Source organism: Coenobita brevimanus, chromosome 76 (genome assembly GCF_032717465.1).
Source record: "Coenobita brevimanus isolate Jiangsu-jjx chromosome 76, ASM3271746v2, whole genome shotgun sequence".
In the NCBI taxonomy this organism is placed as follows: Eukaryota; Metazoa; Arthropoda; class Malacostraca; order Decapoda; family Coenobitidae; genus Coenobita; species Coenobita brevimanus.
The window spans coordinates 24,420,139-24,438,628 of NC_137029.1; the positions used below are offsets into that span (position 1 = coordinate 24,420,139).

Below are 18,490 nucleotides of genomic sequence, written 5' to 3' on the forward strand. Positions count from 1 at the left end.
GTGTTTATACGATAGCCCTGTGATATATAGTGTTTATACGATAGCCCTGTGATATATAGTGTTTATACGATAGCCCTGTGATATATAGTGTTTATACGATAGCCCTGTGATATATAGTGTTTATACGATAGCCCTGTGATATATAGTGTTTATACGATAGCCCTGTGATAGTGTTTATACGATAGCCCTGTGATAGTGTTTATACGATAGCCCTGTGATATATAGTGTTTATACGATAGCCCTGTGATTGTGTTTATACGATAGCCCTGTGATAGTGTTTATACGATAGCCCTGTGATATATAGTGTTTATACGATAGCCCTTTGATATATAGTGTTTATACGATAGCCCTGTGATATATAGTGTTTATACGATAGCCCTGTGATATATAGTGTTTATACGATAGCCCTGTGATATATAGTGTTTATACGATAGCCCTGTGATTGTGTTTATAGATAACGATAGCCCTGTGATAGTGTTTATACGATAGCCCTGTGATAGTGTTTATACGATAGCCCTGTGATAGTGTTTATACGATAGCCCTGTGATAGTGTTTATACGATAGCCCTGTGATAGTGTTTATACGATAGCCCTGTGATAGTGTTTATACGATAGCCCTGTGATAGTGTTTATACGATAGCCCTGTGATTGTGTTTATAGATAACGATAGCCCTGTGATTGTGTTTATAGACTACGATAGCCCTGTGATTGTGTTTAGAGACTACGATAGCCCTGTGATTGTGTTTATACGATAGCCCTGTGATTGTGTTTATAGATAACGATAGCCCTGTGATTGTGTTTATAGACTACGATAGCCCTGTGATTGTGTTTATAGATAACGATAACCCAGGGAAGATGTTTATAGATTTTGCTTAAGCAGTGAAATTTTTGTGTTATCGAAGGAATCAATGTTGTGTTTTGATGCAATAAAATTAATGAACATGATGGTTAATGAAAAAAAGAAAAATGTTACCAGAAAATACATAGGAAAATTGTGGTACTAGAAAAATGTATATAAAAAAAATTGTGGTACCAGAAAAACTATATAAGAAGTTTTTGGTATAAGAAAAGAATATAAAAAAAACTTTGGTACCAGAAAAGTTTAAAAGAAAAATGATACCAGAAAAATATGAGAAAACTGAGGTACAGGAAGAGTATAAAAGAAAATCGTGGTACCAGAAAAATATATATAAGAAAATTTTGGTACCAGAAAAAAATATAGTACGTGAAAATATATGATGAAAATTGTGGTACCAGAAAACTATTAAAGAAAATTGTGGTGCCAGGAAAATATATATAAGAAAATTTTGGTACCAGAGAAAAAAATTTGGTACGTAAAAATATATATATAAAAAATGTGGTGCAGAAAAGTATATAAGAAAATTGTGGTACTAGTAAATTATACATAAAAAATGTGTACCAGAAAAATATGTAAGAATATTGTGGTGCCAGAAAAGTATATAAGAAAAATGTGGTACCAAAAAAGTATATAAGAAAAATGTGGTGGCAGAAAAATATTTAAGAAGAACAACAGCAAGTTAAAGGTTGATATGTGAGGGAATTTCTGGAGGCCACATAATTATATATATTTTCTTGCGTATCAAAGTTCCCGCATTTTTTTTTTTATTTCGAGTAATTTTTAAAACACTGGTTGTTAGGGGAAGAGTGAGAGTGAGGAATGAGAGGACTTAGATGAGAGAGAGGGAGAGAGTTGAAGAGTGAGAGAGAGGGAGAGAGTTGAAGGGTGAGAGAGAGGATGAAAGGGATGTGAGAGTGTGGGTGGAAGGAAGGAGAGAGAGAGAGAGAGAGAGTTTGAAGTGGTAAAAAGAGAGCGGAGGTAGGGAATTCCAACAGAATGAGAGTGAGAGAAACGGAGTGAGAAAATGCAATAAGGAGTCAAAGAGCAAGGGTGAGGTGAGAGAGAGAGAGAGAGAGAGAGAGAGAGAGGGGGGGAAGGGGGGGTTCAGATACAGCATTTTTATTAACCCCTTCCATCCCGTGACGTATTTTATCGGTGGTTTATTCTGGTTATCTGTGAACGATTTTATTCATCTTGGGGGTTAAGGAAGTCAGTATATAAATCCCCCAGTTCCAAAAAAAAAACCTCAGCTTAAGAAAATCGTCTGGAGGCAGCAAGATTAAAATAAGAAATAATCCCCCATCGGACTGAAGTGGCTAGCATCTTTTCTTTCACAGGTCCTTCCATGATAAAATGAAACCGTCTAGCTATAACTTGAGTAAAATCGAAAAAAAAAATCGTCCTGGTGGTGAAGGGGTTAGTAGAGAATATTAGACGCATAAAAAATCACCTGTGTTTTTAGAGGTGTTTTCCTGAGCAGAATAAAATCGTCTGGAGGTAGCTAGAGTATACAAAACTATATTCTTTTCACTTTAACTTGGCCTAAACTTGACTTCTCGCCTTGAATACTGAGCTGTTACAAGGGATTAACACTACAGTATGATACTAGTCACGAAGAGGTGCCATGGTACCATTCCCTAGCACTTCCTGTTTACTAGACTTTGCTTTCTGACATCCTCGTTCTTCTATCCTATGTCTTTATCCACGTTCCTTCACTCCCCTTCCTTCATTTTTTCCTTCGCAGTTCTTCCTCTTCTTCCCTTCCTTTACTCCCCTTCCCTCATTTCTCCTTCACAGTTCTTCCTTCTCTTCCCTTCCTACGTTCCTGTCTTCCATCTCTCCTTCCATAATTCCATCCTTCCTTCCTGCACACCAGTCGTTCTCCCTTTTCTTTAGTTTTCCTTCACGCTTCTCGCGCTTTCCTTCTCTCCTTCATTCCTTCCTGCATCCCAGTTCCTTATTTCTTCATTTCTCCCTTCCTTCTATCCTTCCTTCTTTCCTTCCTTCACTTATTTCTTCACTTCTCTCTCTTCCTTCCTTCTCTCCCTCCTTCCTTCCATTACTGATTTCTTCACTTCTTCCATTACTGTACACTTCTCTCCTGCATCCTTTCTTCCTCCCATCCATCCATCCTTCCTTCCTTCCTTCCTTCCTTCCTTCCTTCCTTCCATCCATCCATCCATCCATCCTTCCTTCCCTTCTTCTTTCCTTCCCCTCTTTCCATCCATCCATCCATCCTTCCTTCCCTTCTTCTTTCCTTCCTTCCGTCCATCCATCCATCCATCCATCCTTCCATCCATCCATCCATCCTTCCTTCCTTCCTTCCTTCCTTCCTTCCATCCATCCATCCATCCATCCATCCTTCCTTCCTTCCATCCCTATTTCCTTCCTTCCTTCCCTCCTTCCTTCCTTCCTTTAGTCTCCATAGGAACGGGGTCGCACACGATAATCCAAGAGACAGTAAGAGCATGACAACAATAACAACAACAACAACAACAACAAAGGTAATAACTAACAGGAAACGTGCCAGCAAGTTTGGCAGAGTTGTAATAACGGGGTTGATAAGAATAGATAGATAGATAAATAGATAAATAAACAGATAGATAGACAGATGGATGGATGAGTGGGTGGATGGATGGATAGATAGATAGATGGATGGATGGATAGGTGTCTGGATGAATGGATATATAGATAGATAGACAAAAGTAGATAGATATAGATTGGGATAGGGATAGATTGATAGATAGAGATAGATAGATAGGTAGATAGATAGATCATTAAGTAGAGAGAGGGGTGGGAAGTTTGCCAGGGTCGCCGTAACGTGACTGAGGAGAGAGAGAGAGAGAGAGAGAGAGAGAGAGAGAGAGAGAGAGAGACATTTAACCCACTCTGAAAACATTGAAGTATTTTCTTCTGACGTGGAGAGATGGTCAGTTATATACAATTTTTTTTACAGAGACCCAAAACAAAAAAGTCATTTATAATTTTTTTTTCAATAAATACCCATACATTAAAAAGAAAATAAATGTAGGGATTATAGGTGCTAGGAATATAGTAGAACAGTTATAGAATTTCCATTTTGATATCACTACAGTATCACCACATCGGCAAATTCAACAACATTACTTAACTACCTTCATTATAGGAGATATTATTGCGTCCAGTAATTTGTATTTTACTGTATAAGCCATAATGGTAATGTCACGCTGCCCTGTTTTACTCCATTATTGTGTGTGCGAGAGAAGTGAGTGGATGTGAGCGAGCGAAGCGAGCGAGAACACTATCAGGCACGTATTGGGGTGGAAGAGTACAGCACCAAATCTGTCTTATCTTGACTCTGTTGGATTTTCAGCTGATCTGTTATTATTATTATTATTATTAGTAGTAGTAGTAGTAGTAGTAGTAGAATCAAGGTCCAATTAGAATGGAGAAATAGAGGAAGGGAAGGACGGGAAGAAGGAGTATTTGTAAGGAGAGTGGAAAGGTTACAAGAGGATGAGAAAAAGACACAGTATAAGAGAGAAGTGGAGGAACGATTGGGCAAATATGAATTGGAGCAGATGGGGGACGTGGAAGGTGTGTGCAAGATATTTACAGAAGAAATATGTACAGCATGTGATGCAGTGTGTGGGATGAAGAGAAGACGGAGGGGTGTGCAGGGAACAGCGTGGTGGAATGAAGAGGTGAGACAGGCTGTGGTACAAAAGAAGAAAGCATACAATGAATGGATGAGAAATAGGGGCGTGGAAGAAGTTGAGAGGCGGAAGAGAGAGTTATGTGTAGAAAGAAAGAGAGAGGTGAAAAGATTAGTAAGAAGAGGGTGGATGAGGAATTTGGAAGGAACTTGAGTGTAAAGTGGAGGGACTGTAAGATAATGTTCTGGAAAGAGGTGAAAAGAGTAAGACAGGGTGGAAGTGGGGTTAGCAGGGGAGTGAAAGATAAAAATGGTAGATTACTAGTGGAGAAGGGAGAAAAAGTGAGCAGATGGAGAGAACACTTGAAGGAATTGCTGAACATAGAGGATGGAAGTAATGCGAGTATAAGTGGCTGGGGAATGGCTGGGAGAAGGAGGGAGGTGAGAAGACAGGAAGAAATCAGTAGGATAGAAGTTGTGGAAGCTATGAAGAAAGTTAAATCAGGGAAAGTCCCAGGAATTGATGGAGTGTGTGGTGAAATGCTGAAGTATGCTGAAGTATGGGGGAGAAATAGTAGTAGAATGGATGTGGAAAATGTGCAGATTGGCCTGGGAGGAAGGTAGAGTCCCGGAGGATTGGAAGTCAGGTATAATTATTCCCTTGTACAAAGGAAAAGGGGAAAAAGAAGTGTGTGGTAATCATAGGGGCATCTGTCTTTTTAGTATAATAGGAAAAGTGTATGGTAGGATACTTATTGACAGAGTTAGAGAAAGAACAGAGGAATTAGTTGGAGAAGAACAGGGAGGCTTTAGGAAGGGAAGAGGTTGTGTAGATCAGATATTCATTCTTAGATCTTTAGTGGAAAAGTTTCTAGAGAAGGGAAAGAAGTTGTATGCGGCTTTCATGGATTTGGAGAAAGCATATGATAGGGTGGATAGACAAGGATTGTGGAAAGTATTAAGAATATACGGAGTAGATGGGAAGTTGTTGAATGCTGTGAAGAGTATGTATGATGGTGCTAAGGCTGCAGTGCGTGTGGATGGTGAACTGAGTGAATTTTTCTCTTTGAAGGTTGGGTTGAAACAGGGATGTGTCATGTCTCCATGGTTGCTCAATCTGTACATGGATGGGGTAATAAAAGAGGTACAAGGTAGGGTAGTGGATGTTGGAGTGGCCCTGGTGAGAGAGGGTAGTGTTTGGAAACTCCCTGTACTGTTGTTTGCAGATGATACTTTGTTGTTGAGTGAAGACGAAGGAGAACTGCAAGACTTGGTGGATGAGTTTGGGAGAGTGTGTAAGAAACGGAATCTAAAGGTGAATGTAGGGAAGAGTAAAGTGATGGTCTTTGAGAGAGGTGAAGTCAGTGAATGTACAGCGAGGTTGGATGGTGAGGAATTGGAAAATGTGAGTACGTTTAAGTACTTGGGTAGTGTGATGAGTAAGGATGGAGGTTTGGAGGGTGAAGTGCTTGAAAGGGTACAGCAGGGAAGAAAGGTTGCTGGTTCCTTGAAAGCAGTGATAAGAAGCAGGGAAGTGAGCATGGAAGTGAAAAAGTTACTACATGACAGTATTGTGATACCAACTCTAACTTATGGAAGTGAAGCTTGGACGTTGTTGGAAGGACACAAGTCTAAAGTGAGAGCAGTGGAAATGAGTTATTGAAGAGGACCCTGTGGAATCACATGGAGAGACAGGCTGACAAATGAGGATATAAAGGAGCATTGTGGTGTGGATGTGGATGTGATAGGAAGCGTTATGAGGAATACACTGAGGTGGTTTGGCCATGTGGAGAGGATGGAGGGTGAAAGACCGGCGAAGAGAGTGTATGTGAGTGAGATGGAGGGTGGGAGAGGGAGGGGGAGGCCGAGGATGAGATGGAGGGATGGGGTGGAGAGGTATATGAGAGAGGGGGATGTGAGTTGGGAGCGGGGCAGTGAAATGGCGGGGGACAGAGCGACGTGGAGGCTATTTGTTTGTGGCCACCCCAAACGGCATTGAGGCGTCTGGCAATAGACAGATAGATAGATAGATAGTAGTAGTAGTAGTATTCTTCGTTAGAATGCTTATGAAAAAAGTAATAGGTTATACTTAAATGGCTTTTGTCAAAATTTGCCACCATACTAAAAAAGAAAAGAAAAAAAACGGTGCTCTTTTCTTAAATTATTTATAGCTACAACGAATCTGCACACATCGTTGGAAAACTTATAAAAAATAACAGTAGGTGATATTTAAGTGTCTTGTCTTAAAACAGAAAAAAAAAAAAAAAAAAAGGCCAAACTGAGGCACCAAAATAAAGTTGTTTTTGGAATTGTGAAAGCTACAGTGAATCGACGTAAGTACATTATTGGAAAGCTTATGAAAAAGAAATAGATGTTATATATATATATGTGGCTTTTCTTGTGTTTGTGTGTGTGTTTCAATAATTCACCACTACATTGCTATAAAAAAAAAAAAAAAAAGCGTCAGATTGAGAACTAAACCTGGACTGTCTCAGAAAATACTACATCTGCTGTGGACTTACGCTGTTGGATAGCTAAAAATAACATCATCAGCAGGCACCGTCGCTCGAACATATTTTACACTTTAAAGTCTTGACACCAATAACACCTCTCTCTCTCTCTCTCTCTCTCTCTCTCTGTTACATTCTGATGTGTACAGAAATAAAATATAACTATCGTGAAAGCTAAATACAGTATGCCAGGAACAAAAGTTTGATTAAAAGTTAAAAATTATTAGGTTGATCAAAAGGCAAAAATAAATAAACAAATAAATAAATAACCAAATAAAAGCATATGCATATCAGAGGTTCCATATGTATAATATCTTAGACCTGTCTCAAAAGAAGTGAATGGAGGTTATTATCGCCCGCCTAGCAAAGCGATGACGTAATCTCCTGCGTCTTTGTGTGTGTGTGTGTGTGTTGTCAAAATGGATCAAAATCAAGTGGGCAAAAGTGTATCCAAACTTTGTGGGCTGCATCCCGGCATATGTGGCTGTTGGTTAATAATTTTGGCGAAGCTGCGATGTTATGCCTCCGATTACCAGAAGATTACAGATTTATTATTTATTTATTTATTTATTTTTTTTTTATAGGAATGCAAAGAGACAGTGAAATGCGGCGGTCGAAATCCTAAGACTTTTCCTGATTTTGGGCGAAGCTGTGATGATATGCCTCCGATTGCCTGAGATTTACTGGTCAAGCTATTTTTTTTTTTCACCAAGGGAAGTAGGCTGGTCATCTACCTTTAAATGCACTGGTCTGCGTTAGCCTAGCCTCGGGACCCTACACTTTCAAGAGAGTAAAATTGATTGCTTATTTACTTATTTTATTTATTTATTTATTATGAAGCTCGTCTGAAGGTGGACTGCCTCTTGGTAAATCTCATGTGACTGTCTTTTATGCGTACGACTTAAATGGGATGGATTTAGATAAGTGTAGAGATAGATATATATAGATAGATAGATAGATTGGTAGGTAAGTAGGTAGGTAGGTAATGTTGTAACTTTCTGATATTACTTTGAAATTATCTGAATTGACAGATAGATAGATAGATACATAGACAGATAGATAGATAGACAAACAGACAGACAGGCAGGCAGGTAGATAGATAGATAGATTGATTGATGGATAGATAGACAGAAGCAGACAGATAGATAGATAGATAGATAGGTAGACAGACAGGGAGACACACAGACAGACTGATAGATAGAGACAGACAGACAGATAGATAGATAGATAGATAGATAGATAGGTAGACAGACAGGGAGACACACAGACAGACTGATAGATAGAGACAGACAGACAGACAGATAGATAGACAGATAGATAGACGTTTCCCGGTAATGTTTAATCCATGAACACCACGCACTTTTGAAAATTAAAATTGTTTGTTTTCAGGTCAGGAGAAATAGATAGATTGAAAATAGATATTGCTTTATAGACAGATAGACAAATAGATAGTTAGATAGATAGATGTATAGATAGACGGATGGATTGATAAATAGATAAATAGATTGAGATAGATAGATAGATAGATAGATGGAGACATGGATAGACACATAGATATTTAGATAGGTAAATAGATAGAAGATGGATATGCAGATAGATAGAAATGTAGACGGTCTGACATGCATAAATTTCGATGGATAGATAGATACCATAAACCGGTAATTAGACGGAGATAGATAGATAGATAAATGATAATAAATTCCTAGTGACAGTACAAAGATGCGTTTAAAGATTACGTATTTAGAGATAGATAGATATATAGCCTGATAGATACAGTGAAGAGATAAAATAGATAGATAGCCTGGTGTACAGTATATAGAAAATTTAAGTGTGATGTGGTAGATAGATAGATGGATAGACATATGCTGTATATAATAGAGAGGCAGACAGAGAGATAAATAGATAGATAGATAGACAATTGCTAGGTCGATCGATAGACAGACAGAGACAGATGCAGTAGATAGATAGACAGACAGACAGATAGATAGACAATTGCTAGATCGATATATAAGTGTTGCAGGGAAGTGGTGAGATAGGTATACAGACGTAGGTACCATATATGCATAGATAGATAGATAGATACTTTGCAAGATGGGTCAATAGATAGAAAAATATATATGAATAGATAGAAAAATAGATACATATATATAGTCTCATTCATTTATACCCTTCAGAACGATGACACATTAATATATATTTTGTTTATAATTTATTGTATTCGCTCTCTCTCTCTCTCTCTCTCTCTCTCTCTCTCTCTCTCTCTCTCTCTCTCTCTCTCCAGTCCACCAAAAAGGAAAAAAAAAAATGAATAAAAAATAAAGGCGAGATTTGTGAGTGATTGAGCATAGCGTGACCTGCCACTGAGCTCTTTATTAAGCTGCCTTATTACCATACCACCTGTTATTATTATTATTATTATTATTATTATTATTATTATTATTATTATTATTTATTGTTGTTGTTGTGATTATTATAGTTGTTGTTGTTATTATTATTATTGTTTTGATTATTATTGTTATTATTATTATGATGATGATGATGATGATTATTATTATTATTATTTGTGTTCCTGTTACTTCTCTTGCACCTTCCCCTTCTCCCCCTCCTTCTCTTGTTACTACTACTACTACCATGACTACTATTTCTGTTTCTTCTTCTTCTTCTGGACTGGAAGGTTGATTTGACTAGTAACCAAGGAGACTCATTTCTACCTCATAACCAAGACTCACCAAATTTCATGCATCCACGACATAATATTCAAGTTACTGTAGTGGCCCAGTCCTGTCAGGTGAAAACAGACAGACTATAGGAAAGTTAATCATCCAATCTGACTAAAATTGCTATCTCTCCATCTTGCTCTGAGCTCTAACAAAAGATTATTGGTGAATTATGGCGCTAGTCACGAAGAAGTGCCATGGGAAGGATGTAGAGCCGTAGTATTGCCTTTTATTTTTTTGCCACTGAAATAAGTTGCAAAAGGACGAAAATTTATGCCAGTTTAGAGTGACCAGACTATAGCATCCTGTCTCCTCTTCAGGATAAATATCTTAGGTTTTTGGTCCTTTACTGTTCAAATGTGGAGTATTTTTGTCTTTTTTTGCTTTATTTCGCTTTGATTTTCTTTTATTTGTCTTTAATTGCCTATCTTTATTTTCTTTTCATTTGCTCTATTTCGCTTTTATTTTCTTTCATTTGTCTTTAAATTGCCTATCTTTATTTTCTTTTAGTTTGCTTTATTTCTCTTTTATTTTCTTTCGTTTGGCTTTACTTGGCTTTCCTTATTTTCTGCTGTTTCTTTATTTTCTTTACTTTCTTTAATTTGGCTTTAACTGCCTTTCTTTATTTTTCTTTTATTTGCTTTGTTTCACTTATTTTATTTGGGTCCTATTAGCTTTCTTTATTTTCTTTTAATTTGCTTTATTTCGCTTTAATTTTCTTTTTCTTTGCTTTATTTCACTTTTATTTTCTCTTACTTTGCTTTCTTTTTCTTTTACTTTGCTTTATTTCGCTTTAATTTTCTTTTATTTGCTTTTAATTGCCTTTCTTTACCATTATTGCATTTAGCTCACCACACATCCATCACTGTCCGGCGTCTCCTAGCAACAGTGGGGAGGGGAGGGGAGGGGAGGGAAGGGGAGGGGAGAGGAGAGGAGGAGAGGGGAGGGGAGGGGAGGGGAGAGGATAAGCAAGGAGAAGGAAGGGAGGAGAGAGGACAAAATAATGTGAGAGAGGGGAGAGGCAGGGAGAGGAGAGGGGAGGGGAGGAGAAGGGAGAGGGAGGGAGAGAGGAGGTAGGAGAAAGGACGAATGTGAGTGAGAGGAGGGAAGGAGAGAAAGAGATTTGAGGTGGAAGGGGAATTTGGGAGAGGTGAGGAGAATGTGTGTGTGTGTGTGTGTGTGTGTGTGAGAGAGAGAGAGAGAGAGAGAGAGAGAGAGAGAGAGAGAGAGAAGGGGAAGAGTGAGAAAAAGGGAGAGAAGATGAAAGGAAGGAGGGGCCTAGCGAAGGGGAAGGAGGAAAGCTGGAGAGCAGGGAGGAGAGAGGAGGGGAGGGGGAGGTGGGAGGGAGGGAGCAGGGTGGTGGTGCAGGGGGGGAAGGGAAATTTGTGAGGGAAAGGGAGGGAGAAGGGGGTAGGGAGGGGGTGGAAGGGAGGGGGGAATGGCCTAAGGGTTGGAGAGGAAGAGGGAAGAGAGAGGAAAGACGAGGAGAGGGTGGAGAAGGAGAGGAAAAAGAGAAGAGAGAAAAGAAGAGGAGAGGGTGAGAGAGAAAACTAGAGAGAAGAGAAGGAGGGAGGAAAGAGGAAAGAAGAAAAGGAGAGAGGAAGGAGGAAAGAAGAGAAGGAAAGAGGAAAGGAGAAAAGGAAGGAGGATATGAAGTCATGAAGCAGTTAAGAAATATGTGAGAGAAAGGAAGGAAGAGGGAAAGAGAAAGGAGGAGGAGAAGGAAAGGAGGAAGGGAGAAAGCAAGAGGCAGTGGGGAAGGCAAGAGGATGAGAGGAAGGAGATAGGAGGAAAGGGGAGGAGGGGAAGGACAAAGGGGAGAAGGGAGGAAATTGAGGAAGGAAGAGGAGGACAGGGAGGGGGAGGAAGAAGAAAGGGGAAGAAGGAAGGGGGAGGGAAGGAGGAAAGAAGAGGAGAGTGGAATTGATGGAGGTGCAAGAAGAAAGGAGAGTGGGGAGGAGTGGTTGAAAGAGAAGAAGAGGGGAGAGGAAAGAGTGAGGGGAGAACTAGAAGGCAGCGAGGGGGAGGAAACTTGAGAAGCAAGGGAGGGGGAGGGGATGAAGTGGGGAGAGAAAGGAGAAGGGAGGAGGAGGATGGTAGTGGACGCAAGGAAGGATGGTGAGAGTGGAGAGAAGTGGTATTCGGGAGGGAGGGAAGGAACAGAGGAGGAGGATTACACAGGATTACACAGGAAAGCAAACAGCAACAGACCTTATGGTCCTTTCGAGGCTGCTTGTTAGAGAAAACTATGACTACAAGATCTAACTCTACATGTTGAAGGATAAGGATAGGAAAGCAAGAAGGCTCCCCCCACCACCAAACCCTCCAGGAAAAAGTGAGAAAAACCACCATGCAGCATGGAAAAACTGACATGGAAATTTTATAGGAAACACTGGAAAGGAAAAGTCACATTCTATAATACTTTATCTATAAGCTACCCGATAGAGTAACCTGAAAGAGAAAGTAAACAAATAAAATAATAGTTACGACATGACATTATAAACCAGTTACATTGAGTTAATGGGAAGTCTGTGGACATAACGTGGAAGCTACACACTGCACAGTGTGGATGTTTAGAGGTGGTGCAGCAGCCTTGCCTGGCGCTTTTAAGGTAGGCAGCAGTCAATCAGGCCCTAGCTCCGTTTGCTCCACTGAGACAAGGAACTCTCCCATGTGGGACAAGTACACAAGTTTCATCCTGAAGCAGTGACCCCTGGTACATTAAATAAATCCCGATGGTGGTCACTTGACTAACAGGGACCCTCAGTGATCCACAGCCCATCACAGGTCGAAAGTAAGAGTAGTGACCGTTAACTCAGGGTTATCTGTGCAGCTCCTAATCTGTGCTTATATTGCTTTCTTTGCGCTGGGGAGACTGAAAAGTATATAGGACGGGTGTCTTAGATAAAAGGGGACTGCACAGTGCACAGTGTGGATGTGCAATGCACAGAGTGGATGTTTAGGGGTGGTGCAGCAACCTTCCCTGGCGCTTTTTAGGTAGGCAGCAGTCAATCAGGCAATAGCTCCGTTCACTCCACTGAGACAAGGAACTCTCCCATGTGGGACAGTACACAAGTTTCATCCTGAAGCAGTGACCCCTGGTACATTAAAAAAATCCCGATGGTGGTCACTTGACTAACAGGGACCCTCAGTGATCCACAGCCCATCACAGGTCGAAAGTAAGAATAGTGACCGTTAACTCAGGGTTATCTGTGCAGCTCCTAATCTGTGCTTATATTGCTTTCTTTGCGCTGGGGAGACTGAAAAGTATATAGGACGGGTGTCTTAGATAAAAGGGGACTGCACAGTGCACAGTGTGGATGTGCAATGCACAGAGTGGTAGGAGGAGGGGGAGGAGGAAGAAGAAGAGAAGGAAGATGAGGAGGAGGAGGAGTTCAAAGGAGTACAAATGAAAGCAAACAGCAATAAACCTAACTATATATTGAGACTGTTTGTTGGAGAAAGAACTGTGACTATGATACCTGATTATTTGAGGTGAAGACAAGGATAGTATAGTAGGATAAAGATAAGGATAGTTTAGCAGGAAGGCTCTCCTCACCCACCAGTCCCTCCAGCAGAAGCCAGATGGAAAAAGTGAGAAGAACTACCATACAGCATAGGTAGGCGTGTCGTGGAAACTGCACAGGAAGGGATGAATGGAAATAATCAGCACTATCTTAACCTGCAAGGGAAAGTAATATTAAGTTTGTGTTATGTCCTAGCGATATTCTCCGTTTTGTCCATCATCCCTTGTACGGTATTGTAGGATGAAATTTGTCTTTCAGAAATGTGTTACTCAAGTGAAAAGGTGTGTTTGGGAGTTAGGTATTAGATTCGTATTTAAACGATTATTAAATGCAGGTGCTGTAGGTGGCTTCGTGGGATGGTTGATGGGAGTGTCTGGGAGGAGGAGTGCGTGCGCTAACCCTCTACGTGTGGAAGGCAAGAGGTGCTCGAAGAAATACCTGGTACCTGTCACTGAAACTCTCCGCCATAGACTTTGGATGGGCCCTCACGGCATTAATGATTTGGAGTACAGTTGCTTGGCGTCAAACTCTGCCAAGGTCTAATACAGGAATGGTTTTTTTTTTCCGTATGTGTTATAAATTCTGCCACATTGGAGAGCTGTTTGTTCCGGATGTTTACTGCTCTGTTGAAGAAGAAATGAAGAAGTGGGAACGAGGGAGAGGAGCAAGAAAAAAGTAGAAGGAAAGAAGGAGAGGACCAAAGAAGGAATGGGGGAAGAGAGACAAGGAAGGAAGGGGATATACCCGGAAGACGGAAGAGAAGTGAGGAAGAATAGGAGGGGAGGGACGGAGGGAGCGAGCGAGAGGAGGAAGTGAGAAGGAAGACGGAAGGAAGGCAATAAGGGAGTATAACGCAAAAGGAGGCAGGAGGGGAGAGGAGGGGAGGGGAGGGGAGAGGAGGGGAGGGAAGGAATGAAGATAAGTGGAGGAAAGAGGGATTGGAGGGGAGGGGAGGAATGAGGGTACAGGGAGGGGAGGGAAGAGGGGAGGTGGTGGTACAGTTTGGCCACCTAGACATCACAACTTTATTTATGACCTTGATTGACCTCCACCACACCCAGTCACTCCTTCCTTCCTCCTTCCTTCCTTCCTTCCTTTCTTTCTTCTTTCTTTATTTTCTTTCTTCCTTTGTTCATTCCTTCATTCATTTATTCACTCCTTTCTTCCTTCCACTGTTAATGGCATTGACTGACCACCATACTGTTACTCCTTCCTTCCTTCCTTCCTTCCTTCTTGTATTTATGACTTTGTTCTTCACCAGTTACTTCCTTCCTTCCTTCCTTCCTTCCTTCCCGCCGTCTTTCCTTTATTCCTTCCTGTTTGATCTCCTTCTGTTGCTTGCTTCCTCATCATCTAATTTCCTTCCATCGTCCCATCATCACTTCCTCCCTCCTTCCTTCCTTCCTTCCTTCCTTTCTTCCTTCCTTCCTGCCTTCCTCAGTTCTTCCATCCCATGTAAACGTTTCAGCTTTATTCATGACCTTGATTAACCCCTTAAATTCCCAGCCTTCCTCCTTCCTTCCTCTCACCCTTCTTTCCTTCATTCCTATTAGCCATCCATCCATCGTTCCTTCCTTCCTTCCTACCTTCCTTCCACTTACCCGTCTTTCCTTCCTTCCTCTCATCCTTCCTTCCTTCCTTCCTTTCCGCCTTCCTTTTCTTCCATCCTTTCCTTCCTTCCTTCTTTCCTTCCTTCCTTCCTTCCTTCTTCCAAATTTCATTTACTTTTCTCTCTCTCCTTATTCCTTCCTTTTCCTTCCTTCCCCATTTCTTCTTTCCCAGTTTCATCCTTTCTTCCTTCCATTCGTTTTCCTTCCATCCCTCCTTTCTTATATCTTCCTTCCTTCCTCTCCTCTCCTCTTTCATCGTGCAATCTTTTTCTCCCTGTCTTCTCTTCCGTTTTCCTTCCTTCCTTCCATTATATTTTCCTTCCCCTTTTTCTGCTTTTTCTCTTCCTCCTGCCAAAATTTTGTCTTCTTCCTTCCTTTCTTCGCTTTCCCTCGGTTGCTGGAATGCTTGCTTCCTTTCCTCCTTCCTTTCTTCCTTCCCTCCTTCCTTCCTGCCGGCCTGCATGCATTCCTTCCTTCCTTCCATTCTTTCTTCTTTCTTTTCTCCTGTTCATTAATTTTTTATGTATTCCTTTCCTTTCTCCCTTCCTTCCCTGTCTCTCTTCTTTTACATCCACTTCTTCCTTCCCTCCTTCCTTCCCTCCTTCCTTCCATCATTTCTCGCTGTCTCTCCTTCCCTTCCACCTCATTTCCTTTCACTTCTGCTTTATTACTTCCTCTCCTTCATTTCTCCTCCCCATGAGTTCATGCCTCCTCCTCCTCCTCCTCCTCGTCCTCCTCCTCCTCCTCCTCCTCCTCCTCCTCGTCCTCCTCCTCCTCCTCGTCCTCCTCCTCCTCCTCCCTGCTTTTCCCTCGTAACTTGGGAATAACTCTTATCTATATATAGCTCTCTCTCTCTCTCTCTCTCTCTCTCTCTCTCTCTCTCTCTCTCTCTCACACACACACACACACACACACACACACACACACACACACACAGGATATTTTAGTAATTGCATAGAATAGTCCTCCTCCTCCTCCTCCTCCTCCTCCTGCTCCTCCTCCTCCTCTCTTCAAGTAGAAACGAGGAAGCAAGAAGTGAGGGAGAAGGAAGGAAAGACGGAACGAAGGAAGGAAGGAAGGAAGGGGTAATGATTAGATGAATAGCGGAAGGAAGGAACGATGAAGAAAGGGAAGCACTTAAGGAAGAAGGAAGATGGAAGGAGTGACTAGGTTTGGAGGGGGTCGGTCAGTCTTAAATAAAGAAAGGAAGTGAGGGAGAGTAAGCAAGTGGAGGGAACGAATGATGAGGGAGGAAGGAAGGAAGGGAGGTAGGGAAGGGGGAAGAAAGGAATGAATGAATGAGTGAATAAAGGATGGAAGGAAAGAAGGAAGGAAGGAAGGAATGGAGTTAGGGAAAGAGGAAGAAAGGAATGAATGAATGAAGGAAGGAAGGAGGGAAGGAGAAAAGGAAGGAAGGAAGGAGTTACTGTGGTTTGTTGGTTCAAGAAGTGTAATAGGTAAAAGGAGGAAGGAAGGAAATCAGGAAGGCAGGTGGAATGAAGGATGAAATGGAGCAGGATGGAGGAAGGAAGGAAATAAGGAAGGCAGAATGGGAAGCGGTAGTAACGATGGAAGGAGAGAGGAAGGACAGAAAGAAGCAGGGAATAGGGAAGGAGGAAAAGACACAGGAAAGGTGAAGTGACTGGATGTGGTGGAAGTCAGACGAGGTCATAAAAGGAGGGAGGGAGGGAGGGGGAGAAGGGAGAAAGTCAAGGAAGGAAGGGAGGGAGGGAGGGAAGAAGAACGAGTAAATGAAGGAAGGAAGGAAGAAGGAAGGAGTGACTGGGTGTGGTGGAGGTCAATCAAGGTCATAAATAAAGTTGTGATGTCTAGGTGGCCAAACTGTACCTCCCTCTCTCCTTCCCCTCCCCTCCCCCTTCCCTCCCCTCCCTCTTCTTTTCCTCCGCTCCCCTCCCCTTTCCCTCCCCTCCCCCTCCCCCTACTTCTTTGCTCCACTTCCTTCTTCCCTTTCCCTTCCTCCTTACTCTTCTTTTTTACCTTCATTGTGATCTTCCTCCTCCTTCCTCATCTTTCTTCTTCCTGCGTGACTCTTTGCCTCCTCTTCCCTCCTAATTAATCTCTCTCTCTCTCTCTCTCTCTCTCTCTCTCTCTCTCTCTCTCTCTCTCTCTCTCTCTCGTGTCATGGAGTGCACATTACTGAAGGGGTAAGCAGTGTTCGTGGCGTCGTGGTCTTTGGAGGCTCCCATTTATATTTGTTTTATTCCCCCATCCTCCTCCTCCTCCTCCTCCTCATCATCATCATCATCATGACCACCACAACCACCACTACCACCACCACCACCACCATTATCATCATCATCATCATCATCATCATGACCACCACAACCACCACTACCACCACCACCACCATTATCATCATCATCATCATCATCATCATCATCATCCTGACCTATTCATCCGTGCCAGATAAGTTAATTCGTCGACTCTGAAATAAAAAAAATAATAAATACATAAATAAAAGCTACCCCTCTTGCTCTGTATCCCTTCGTTCGTAATTCATCCAACCAGCTCGATCTACTGTCAGTTCCCAAGCCCTCATCAACCTACGTACCTCAGTCACACACGCACTTCCCTACCACATCCATCAAACATCCTTTTCCTTTGCGTTATCACATTCCTCCCAGCGTCACTCTTACTCACATAGCCTACATCCTTTTCGTCATCCTATCTACATCCATTCTCTCTCCTGTCTCTTCATATTTATCACCCTATCTCCATCCATTCTCGCTCTCATGTCTCTCCATTTTCATCACCCTGTCTCCATCCATTCCCTCTCTCTTGTTTCTCCATTTACACCACCCTTTCTACAACCATTTTCTCTCTCGTCTCTCCATTTACACCACCCTATCACATTCATTCTTTCTTTCTCGTCTCTCCATTTCCACCATCCTGTCTCCATCCATGCTCTGTGTATCTCTCTTTTCATATAGACTACTTACTTTTATTTGTTGATGGCTCCGTAACACCTCTTCCCTATCGATTTATTTACCACAGACGATTTTACATGGATTTTAGGCCCCCCCCCTCTCTCTCTCTCTCTCTCTCTCTCTCTCTCTCTCTCTCTCTCTCTCTCTCTCTCTCTCTCTCTCATCTTCCCTCTCTGTCGTTTCCATTCTCTCTCTTCCCATTTCTTCCTCCTTCACTCTCTCTCTCTCTCTCTCTTCCTCAATATACGCACATTTTAACATTATTTTTTCCCCTCCCCAAATTTACTCTCTCTCTTTCTCTATCCCCCCGTCTAGCCGCCCTCCCTCCCTCCCTCTTCCCTCCCTCTCCTCCTTCCCTCCCTCCCTCCCTCTTCCCTCCCTCCCTCCCTCCCTTTGACCCAATCACCTTCAATCTTCATGCTCTCTCATCCTCCTCTATATTTCCTCCTGTCTTTTTTTCTTCTCCTTTTTCGTCTCTCTCTCTCTCTCTCTCTCTCTCTCTCTCTCTCTCTCTCTCTCTTATCCCACCTTCAGACACAGGTCGTATTCATAATGGCTTTGGGGATTGCGTAAGGCTTCTTCTCGAGCGATTTATTCCGCGCTTTAGACCTTAATATTATCGTTCATGTTATTGCAGTAATTTATGTCGATATTAAAGCGATAAAAATGACATATAAGAGAATGTT

General features: G+C 41.8%; 1 protein-coding gene across 2 annotated transcripts in view; it reads left to right on the plus strand.

The window, feature by feature from the left end:
- Positions 1-18,490, plus strand: part of sif (guanine nucleotide exchange factor still life) — a 945,217-nt gene that overhangs the window by 142,833 nt on the left and 783,894 nt on the right. The window lies entirely within an intron of this gene.